This window comes from Monodelphis domestica, chromosome 5, assembly GCF_027887165.1.
Source record: "Monodelphis domestica isolate mMonDom1 chromosome 5, mMonDom1.pri, whole genome shotgun sequence".
Lineage (NCBI taxonomy): Eukaryota > Metazoa > Chordata > Mammalia > Didelphimorphia > Didelphidae > Monodelphis > Monodelphis domestica.
In genome coordinates, this window is record NC_077231.1 from 126,580,148 (window position 1) to 126,591,271 (window position 11,124).

The following is an 11,124-nucleotide window of genomic DNA, read 5'->3' on the forward strand; positions in this document are numbered from 1 at the left end:
TAAAGATATCAGTACAGCATATAGGTTTCCCAAATCTGTAGTAAGCAGTCCAGAACAAGATGAAATAAAACAAAAACTATGGTATACTGCCCTCAGAAGATAACTGAATTCACTAACTCTGAATTACTAGAATATACTATTTTCAGAAACCAGGAAGGCATAGAAGAATTGTGTTCTTTCAACAGAAAAACTAAGTTAGCAGCAAAATAAACATAAGTTCTGTGATTTCATTTCAAATAAGCCTTTCCCAAATCCTAAATCCCCAATTCCTAGTTGCAACAAAGCTAAAAATCAAATGATCTCTCATATACTAAAATATATCTGAATCTAGGTTTCAAAAACTATATGACCAATTCACATTTTTAACTGATACATTAGTACCAGCCTTTAGCTTTGCCCCAAAAATCAACAATATATTCATTAATTAAATGGTAAAAATGGGATTTCTAAATGTAACTCCAAATGTTTGACTTCTCTAAGATTTCAATTTCTGTAGTTAACTAATTTTACCTAGCTTTTGTTTGAGATGGCATCAATTTAGAATACATATCCTTAATTGTACTTATCAGGTCAGCATCCTCTGACTATGAAATATTGTCATGGTACATAAAGTCCTGGAATTGTAGTCAAGAAAGCTTGGGTTTGAACCCACCAAGACACAACAAAAATAACAGCTTAGCATTTTTATAGCACTTATAAGCACAGTGATAAATGTTTTACAAATATCTCATTTGATCCTTATGTCAATCCTGAGAAGTAGTGCTTATAAGTCTTATTTTAAAGCTAGGGAAACTGAGATTAAACACAATGACTTTTCCAAGGTCACACAGCAAATGTCTAAAGCCACTTTTGAACTAAGGAGTTCCCGTCTCCAGACCAGCACTACTGCGCCACCTAGCTGTCTCAAGTCTCTAAGTCTCATTTTCCTTATGCGTAAAATGAAGAAAACAGTAACTTTACTACCTATCTCAGAGATTCACTGCAAATTTCAAATGAGATTATGTTTGCAAAATATTTTTGCAGACTTTAAAGTCACAAATAAATATAGGCTATTCTTAGCATTATGGTGTTAGCCAATTTTGAGAAATTCAAATAACAGATATAACCATGTTGTTGTTCAGTCACATCTGACCCTTTATGACCACATTTGAGGTTTTCTTGGCAAAGATATTGAGATGGTTTGCCATTTCCTTCTCCAGTTCATTTTACAGATGAAGATACTAAGGCAAATGGGGTTAAATGAGTTGTTCATAATCACTCGGCAAGTAAGTATCTGGAGCCAGATTTAAACTCAGGAAGATTCCAGTCCCAGCACTCTACCTCATTGCAAAGTTTATTGGAGAAGAAGATGCATACTCCCAATACAACAATCATTCAAAAAAGGTCAGTAAGTCAGTTGATCAACAAGTAAGTATTAAGCTCATCCTACTCTGTGCCAGACTCTGGATCTACTAATACCAGGGAAATGATTGACATATACCCTCCACCTCACCGTCATCCATGGAGTCCACATTTTGGTTTGGTTCAGGAAGGCAGTCATCAGTAGATAAACAGCTAAGGCCAGATAGGCACCTGGTTCTGTATGGCTTATTAAAGTCAGAGAGCTTTGAGGTTCTTTACACCAATTTTTGGAGAAATGGATTGGACTAAGCATGGGGATTAGTAGATTTCTTTAGTCAGGGATACACTCAGGTATTTTCACTTGCCACCTACTATGTGATTGTATGTCACTCATGTTTTAAGGCAAAAGGAGAATAGTACAATCAACATGCAACACTTACAGTGGTCCTAAATGCAGAAGCATTAAACCTGTAGATTTAGAATTGGAAATGGTCATTTCATCCAATACCTCATATTACTGGTGAGAAATCTAAGGCAGAGAGAGAGATTAAGTGACTTACCCAAGGTGACACAGATAAGACACAGCTAGGATTTGAAGCAAAACTCTCAGACTCCAATTCCAAAGATTTCAAAGAATGGCAAAGCATTAAGAAAAGAGGGGTAAAGGGCACAGGGTACTGGGACACTATGGAGAGAAAGAAAAAGGGAAAGCATTCAAAAGGAAAGCTTAGATTGAATATGAAATGAATCACACCCAAAAGAAAGTGCACAGAGAGAAAGAAAGGCAGCAAAAGTAACCAATCATTTGAAAAAAGATCAATATGTGTAGAAACACAAAGAAAAGAGAACCAAAATAATCTGGAAGATTTAAAAAAAAATAATTCAACAAACAATTCTGCTTTAAATGGAGAGCATCTTGCCGCTTCTTGCCCCTCAAAAAAAAAAACTTTCAAAGGAAACAGCCCCAATTACACTTTCCTCCGGGATGAACAGGTAAAAGGAGGAAGGCTATGAAAACGAAATCTATGAGCAAAAGATGTGAGGCGAATACTAAGTGTGGAAGCCCAGTTGACAAGATAAGACCCAGTGTAGTAGCTGGAAGCTCAAGTTACCAGGAAACACTATATGGACATTTTGTGTTTCTCTTTCCCCATCTTCCCAGAAAAAAACAAAAAAACTCAGTGAAATTTTCGCAGAATTATAGTTATAATGCTTGAAGTGTTCTATTTGAAGATAAGAAAGAGAAGAAAGCAGAATAAATTCAAGTCCCTCAAGGCAGAGAACGCAAATCAAGCTTAAATATGCCCAAGAGGGTTGAGTTGCCTCCCAGCACCTTTACTCCAAACACCAGTTGAAAGACGCAAAAGTGAAAAGTGGATTACAGTCTTTGGTACAGTTAAACCACGGAAAAAGTAAAAAAAAAAATCCCAAATCGAAGTAAAGAGTTAAATAGACAGGAATTGCGAAAGCGACAAGACCCCTTTGTTGGAAACGTTTTGGTCAAATAGCTCTCTTACCTTGGTAGGCTGTTTTCCTCGCTCCAAACCAACAGCCAGCGGTGTACAAAGCTTTCCTTGGAGTTCAGCAGCTTTCCTCCTTGGTCGAGTATCGAGTAAAAGCACTTGGCTGTGAGGTGGGCGAGCAAAAGCCCCGCCACTCCCCAATGGGAGCCAGCTCTTCCCGAGTCTCCCCAGCCAGGGAAGCCCTCTGCCTCCCGCACCGATGCTGGCGAGAGGCAGGATAAGGAGAGAACCTCGTCAGAGCACCTAACTCTCCCCAGCTGGACTCGCTGCGCTCTCTCCCTGCTCCCAGTGTAATCCTAAAGCTTCTTACTTGCTACCAGCCTAGCCCTGCGTGCTGAGCATGCCCAGTTCGGCCGCGAACACCACCCAGGGGGCTTACAGTAGGCTTGCATAATCCACTTGTCCGGGTTTTGCCGGCAGCCCAGAGAAGAAGGCGGCTCGAGCTGGGGTAATGGTGAACCATCTGGCTGGCACCGGCCTTGAACGTGAAAAAAAGACTGGGGGGAAGAAGAAGGAGCAGTACGAAAGTTATCAAGGAATTGATCCGACTTTGAATCCACTGCTTCCTAACGGATCTGTGTCCCCTTCTCAATCATTAATGCTCCTAGGCAGCTAAACACCCCGAAGGTGGCAAAAAGGCAAATATTTGAGGAGCTTACAGTGGGAGGACAGGTCTAACCTGGGGCTATTGTGGAGGATCTGTGGGGGAAACAAGTGCACCCCAGGGAGGTAGGGGAAGGAGGGAATAGTGACGTGCTCCCCGTACACCTTGTAATTATTGGAAAAAATCTTTCATTCTCTGGCATTGGTGAAATGCCACAGAGAAAGGCAACTAATAAATTGCCTTTTTTCCGTCTCTTTGCTCTCCTTCCATTTTTCCTTCTCCTTTCATCTTTCCTCTTTCCCATACTATCCTCTCCTTTAAAAGAAAAATTCTTCCCTATGTGTTTCTAGACTACTGAGGACACTCGGTAAAAAGCCCTGAATTTGGAATTCGGTGGTAGAACCTGGATTCATATTCAACCTCTGATGCATGTTGCCACGGTCTTGGGCAACTCATTAAATATTTCCGGATGGCTTCTAAGATCCCTCCTAGCTCTACACTTAGGAACCCAATAAAACTCATCATGTGAATGAGTTCATTGAACAAGTGAAGTAGGCAACAAAGTACAATGGCAAACCAGCCCTGGAGTCTGATGACTAGTTTCAGATCCCATCTCTGATGGATCACCTATGTATCCTTATGGAAATCACTTAATGTCCTTGGTTTCCTCATCTATAAAATGGGTGTGGGGGCGGTGGGGAATGGGCTAGATGTCTTCTGAGGTCCCTTCCACCTTTAGATCTATGATCTTTCAGATTTATGATCCCCTCAACATGACTCCCTAAAAATAATGTCTATTCACATCCCTAAACTGTCAGGTATACTAAAGTGGAAACAGTGGAAATTAGCAAACCATAACCCACTTGGAGTTTTTTTACAACTCTTGACCCACTCCTGTTCTAATTAGAAGAAGGAACTGATGAATCCTTGGATATGTGTGAGCTATCAATTTTACCTTTTAAAAAAAAAAAAAAACATCTCTCATATAAGCCATCTTCATCCTTTGATTCTGCTATCACTCTACTTCAAGCCCTCATCAATAGACTGCTGACTGTTCTCCCTGCCATATCTCTCCCCACTCCAACCTACCCCCCCCCTACTCATCTGCCAATGTGATCTTCCTAAAGTACTAACTCATCTATCTGATCAAATTGCCTCCTTACACTCAGTAAACTTCAGTTGCTCCCTATCACTGCCAGAATCAAATTGAAAAGTCTCTTTGGGGGGATTTAAAGTAATTCTTTGAAGTTGCTCCCTCTTCACCTTTTCGTTCCTCTTATACACTTTGTAATACTGGCCTCCTTACTGTTCCTCAACCTAGACCAGTGATGGCAAACTTATGGCCTGGGTGCCAAAGATGGCACACAGTGAGCTTTTTGTGGGCACTCAGTGCGCCAACCCAGTTCATTACTAGAAAGACTGTGCACTCTCTCTCTCTCCCTCCCCACGCCCCTCTGTCTCTCTCTCTCTCTCCCCTTATCTCTACCTCCTGGCTTCCCTGGTTCCCTTTCCCTTCCCACCTTCTATATGAAGCCTTTACAAATTCCTCTTAACTGTGGTGCCTTCCCTATGTTTGTTATCTTCAAATTATCCCATTATCCCATATAGTTTGCTTTTACCTAGTTGTTTGCATGTTTGTCTCCCCCCAGCAGACTGAGCACTTTGAGAGCAGGAACTGTCTTTTGCCTTTCTATGTATCTCTAGCACTGAGCATAGTGCTTGGCACATAATAGGTAATTAGGATATGTTTATTGACTGACTAATTAGATGACAGATCAGATCCTTTCTAACTCTAAAAAATATATAGCAATTCTGAGAGTGTGATCCTTCCATTCTATTGGCCACTATACCACCACCACCATCTCCATCAAGAAGTCCTTAAAAGGAATTTTCATTGTCTCATACATATTTCATTTCATTTCCTTTCTTTAAGCCAGTACCTTATTACTTCTGTGTCAGTCTGTATTGGCTTTTTGTCTCAAATTATTTATAACCTATTAAAAATCAGTGGAAGGCCAGAACAATGAAGAAAAACTTACTCGAGAAAATTTGCCAGTCACTATTTGTCTGATTCCTCTTGAGAAGATGAGTAAAATGAGTGAACACAGAGGCGAAAAGGAAAACCCCAGAATCTACACTTTTTGTAAATTAATTTTAAAATCATTTATTAAGTGCCCACTATGAGCCCATAACTGTGATAAACTCTGACATTAAATTATTGTGCTTGAAAATTGTTAGTCTAGGACAGGTGTGCCCTGGAGAACTATAGAAAAAAAACTGGTATATTTATAGTTAGGATGATTATAGAGTCAGGAAGAGTCTTCCCAACTAAGAAGGAATCTTCTCAAAATCATACCTACCAAACGGTCATCCAAAGACCTATTTAAAATGCTCCCCCACCATTCCCCCTTTCTGTAGTAGCCTATTCCATATTTTACTTTTATAATCCTCCTGATTTAAAATCTATTTCTTCATAACTTCTGTTGATTCAAGTTCTGCTTATGAAGGTACACACAATAAATATGACCCTTCTGCCACAAGATTGTCCTTTATATCTTTGAAGATAGGTTTCATGTCCCTAAGTCTTCTCTAAACTAAACACCCTATTTCCTTTAGCTGTTCCACCAAGAGTGGCATCAACCCCCAGACTAGCCAAAAGTCCTACTTCTAACTCAGCCCTGACAGCCATCATCCGGAGAAACAACTCATGTGTAGAAGGGGCTGGCCATTCCCAATAACTGCCAGCCAACAGCCACACAACCAAGGATAGGAAAACCAGCCTAGCTGAAGTAGCAAGGCAATCTTGGGGAAATGACAGGAAGCAGCATTTTTCAGGCAAGTAGGGCCATCACCTCCACCTTGACTACCATCTCCCCTCACTCTAATGAAGACAGTCCTGAGCCCAGAACCCAGGAGCCTTGAGAATAGCAAGATGCCCATAGCCATCATCGTGGGAAGCAGTACCTGTGGAGATGCAGCCTGGCAACTCTTCCTGCAGGTGTTAGAGCCATAGCTACTGAAGCCCCAGAAAAGAACGTTCTTGCCACCAGAGTTGTTGGCACCATCACATGATTTTGTCCCTGGAAATGACATTAAAGAAGAGGCATTATCATCAGTTTTGCAGCTGCACCCTAAGCATCATAAGACCCTTTAATTGGCTTGAAGCTGAAACCTTTCATATGTGTTGCCTTCTCCCATTAGAATGGGGGCTTCTCTGAGATAGGGGCTGTCTTACTTTGCTGTTTGTATCCCCAGTGCTTAGCCCATAGTAAAAGGTTAATAAATGCTTCATTCATTCATTCACCATTTACCATGCTGGTCAGGCTTTTCTGAATGCACTTCAGTCTGTCAAAATCCTCCTTCAAATGGGATCCTAGAGAAATAAGGTGGCTGTTTGAAAGGTCTCAGAGGAACCAACCAGACACATGTGTTCTCTGGCAAAAACCTTAAAAGACTGAATAATAATGAAGAAATATGAAAAGAAGTAAGCAACTTCACCTTTATCCAGCCCGGGCTTATACAAAAAGAAAGCCAGAAGCCTGTAAACATGGGAAAGCAGGTATGAGAAAAGCCAACCAGAGCACAGAGTAACAACCCAGAGGTCAGTCAGTGTGGACCAAAGAGGCCCCAGTAGTACTGGAAACCCTCGTTGCTCAAACTCCAAAGCAAGAGAACCAGAGATACTCAAATGAGGAGCCTTGAGGGTGGATAGAAATTTGTAGTGCTCTGGCCAGTATGACTCATGGACTCAGAGCCAGGAACTGGTAGCACTCATACTAGTAGGTCCAATGAGCACTAGAATTTCACAGAACTCTGATCCAAGGTTCCCTCCCCCAGAGGGCCCTGAAGGCCACAATACTATGAAGCCCAAGATCTAGGGAGACGAAACCTTCCAGAACACTGCACACAGACCCCCCAGAAAAAGAAATCAGCAGCAAAAACTCAGGATATGACGTTCAGAACCAGAGTCCAATCCCTTCTATCCAAAAGTAGTTGGGTGGGGGGAGCAGAGGCTAGCCCTGGTATATAATCCCAAATCAGATATTGAGGCTGGAGATACAAGTCTACAGGAGATGTAAACACTCCCAAGGAACTTATGAGTATGGAGACAATATGTGAAAAAGAGGATACCCAACAACAACTACAAGCAAAATTACACACATACATATAGTGGCTGAAGAAATGAAGCAAGACATTAAAATAAAGTGAACTAGCTCTGCAGTGAAGAATTGGAATGATGGTCCAGAGCAGAGGATGGAAAATTTTATCCTGGAAAAAGGCACCTGAAAATTAAAATAGACCAAACAAAAATTAATTACTCCATGAGATAAGAAATATTAGCACAAAATCAGAAGATTGAAAAAATAGAAGAAAATATGTTATTGACTATTAAAACAACTAACCTGGAAAATAAGTTAAAAAATATAATAGGAATCAGCAAATTCCTTAGAAAGAAAATTTAAGCCCTTACCTTTTGTCTTAGAATCAATATTACATATTGTTTCCAAAGGCAGAAGAATAATAAGGGTTAGGCAATGTCACATTGCTAGGAAGTGTCTGAGGTGAGATTTGAACCCAGGACCTCTTGTCTCTAGACCTGGTTCTCAATATACTGAACCACCTAGATGTCCCCAGAATTCCTGAAGTAAACAAACAAACAAAAAACAGGATACTGTAAAAGTATTGCAAAAATAAAAAAGAACTATTGTTAACTTCCGGAAATAAATTGTAAAATGAAAACTCTTTGAAATATTGTAACCAAAATCTGGAGCTTCCAGGTCAAAGAAAAAAATATTATATGCAGCCAAATAGTTTTCAAGGAGTCACGGTCATGGTTATAGAAAACTTGGAAGATTCTATCATACAAAAGAAGAAATATTGGAACTATTTGACATTGTACTAGAAACACTAGCAGTAGCAATTAGAGAAGATAAAGGAATTGAAGGCATCAAAATAGGCAAGGAGGAGACCAAGTTATCACTCTTTGCAGATGACATGATGGTCTACTTAAAGAATCCTAGAGATTCAACCAAAAAGCTAATTGAAATAATCAACAACTTTAGCAAAGTTGCAGGATACAAAATAAACCCACATAAATCATCAGCTTTTCTATATATCTCCAACACAGCTCAGCAGCAAGAACTAGAAAGAGAAATCCCATTCAAAATCACCTTAGACAAAATAAAATACCTAGGAATCTACCTCCCAAGACAAACACAGGAACTATATGAACACAACTACAAAACACTCGCCACACAACTAAAACTAGACTTGAACAAATGGAAAAACATTAACTGCTCATGGATAGGACGAGCCAATATAATAAAAATGACCATCCTACCCAAACTTATTTATCTATTTAGTGCCATACCCATTGAACTACCAAAATACTTCTTCACTGATTTAGAAAAAACCATAACAAAGTTCATTTGGAAGAACAAAAGATCAAGGATATCCAGGGAAATAATGAAAAAAAACACATATGATGGGGGCCTTGCAGTCCCTGACCTAAAACTATATTACAAAGCAGCAGTCATCAAAACAATTTGGTACTGGCTAAGAAACAGAAAGGAAGATCAGTGGAATAGACTGGGGGAAAGCGACCTCAGCAAGACAGTATACGATAAACCCAAAGATCCCAGCTTTTGGGACAAAAATCCACTATTCGATAAAAACTGCTGGGAAAATTGGAAGACAGTGTGGGAGAGACTAGGAATAGATCAACACCTCACACCCTACGCCAAGATAAATTCAAAATGGGTGAGTGACTTAAACATAAAGAAGGAAACCATAAGTAAATTGGGTAAACACAGAATAGTATACATGTCAGACCTTTGGGAAGGGAAAGACTTTAAAACCAAGCAAGACTTAGAAAGAGTCACAAAATGTAAAATAAATAATTTTGACTACATCAAACTAAAAAGCTTTTGTACAAACAAAACCAATATAACTAAAATCAGAAGGGAAACAACAAATTGGGAAAAAATCTTCATAGAAACCTCTGACAAAGGTTTAATTACTCATATTTATAATGAGCTAAATCAGTTGTCCAAAAAATCAAGCCATTCTCCAATTGATAAATGGGCAAGGGAAATGGATAGGCAGTTCTCAGATAAAGAAATCAAAACTATTAACAAGCACATGAAGAAGTGTTCTACATCTCTTATAATCAGAGAGATGCAAATCAAAACAACTCTGAGGTATCACCTCACACCTAGCAGATTGGCTAACATAACAGCAAAGGAAAGTAATGAATGCTGGAGGGGATGTGGCAAAGCAGGGACATTAATTCATTGCTGGTGGAGTTGTGAACTGATCCAACCATTCTGGAGGGCAATTTGGAACTATGTGCAAAGGGCGACAAAAGAATATCTACCCTTTGACCCAGCCATAGCACAGCTGGGTCTGTACCCCAAAGAGATAATGGACACAAAGACTTGTACAAAAATATTCATAGCTGCGCTCTTTGTGGTGGCCCAAAACTGGAAAACGAGGGGATGCCCATCAATTGGGGAATGGCTGAACAAACTGTGGTATATGTTGGTGATGGAATACTATTGTGCTCAAAGGAATAATAAAGTGGAGAAGTTCCATGGAGACTGGAACAACCTCCAGGAAGTGATGCAGAGCGAGAGGAGCAGAACCAGGAGAACATTGTACACAGAGACTAATACACTGTGGTATAATCGAACGTAATGGACTTCTCCATTAGTGGCGGTGTAATGTCCCTGAACAACTTGCAGGGATCCAGGAGAAAAAAACACTATTCATAAGCAAAGGATAAACTATGGGAGTGGAAACACCGAGAAAAAGCAACTGCCTGAATACAGAGGTTGAGGGGACATGACAGAGGATAGACTCTAAATGAACACTCTAATGCAAATACTATCAACAAAGCAATGGGTTCAAATCAAGAAAACATCTAATGCCCAGTGGACTTACGCGTCGGCTATGGGGGGTGGGGGGGGAGGAAAAGAAAATGATCTATGTCTTTAACGAATAATGCTTGGAAATGATCAAATAAAATATATTTTTAAAAAAAAAGAAATATTGGAATACAATATTGAAAAATGAAAAGATAAAGGTTTACAAGTAATAACTAACCCTGCAAATCTGAGAATAATCCTACAGGGGGGAAAATGTGCTCTTAACAGAATAGAGGATTTTCAAGAATCCTTCATGAAAAGAACAGATGAATAAAAATTTTATAATACAAACACAAGAGTCATGAGAAACATAGAAGGGAGTCCCTACCTACTCAATAGAAATTACAGAGCCAATGGGATTTGTTAACCCCTTCTGTCAAGAAACACAATTTGTAAGAAGAGAATAAGTGTTCAAGAATTAACTTGCCCCAATCTTTATGATTAAAAAAATAAAATTTAAATGAAATAGAGAAGTTCTTTGCTCTCTCTTAATTACATATATGATTATGATTATAAGTATTCATATATATATGATACAACCTTTCTGTATTCTTGATACAAATCCCCTGCATGAATTGTCAACATCTTTTTTATGTGTGATTACAATGATATCTTTGATCTATAATTGTACAATAAAAAGCTATTTCTTTGCAGAAAAAAATGTATCAGTAGAGCTGCTTTCTATATTCTTGAATAGAATATCTAAAGGCCATAAATGATCATAAAAGTG

General features: G+C 39.3%; 1 protein-coding gene across 6 annotated transcripts in view; it reads right to left on the minus strand.

Annotated features, from left to right (window-relative positions):
• Window positions 1–3,188, minus strand: part of EPS8 (epidermal growth factor receptor pathway substrate 8) — a 262,450-nt gene extending 259,262 nt beyond the window's left edge. For 5 of the 6 annotated variants that reach the window (XM_056799296.1, XM_007503603.3, XM_016425893.2 and 2 more), the window contains exon 1: window positions 2,859–3,187. The gene's annotated coding sequence lies outside the window, so the exon portion shown is untranslated. Of the gene's footprint in view, window positions 1–2,858 lie in introns of all 6 variants that reach the window. The other variant, XM_056799298.1, reaches the window with a different exon arrangement.
• Between the last annotated feature and the right edge of the window lie 7,936 nt (window positions 3,189–11,124).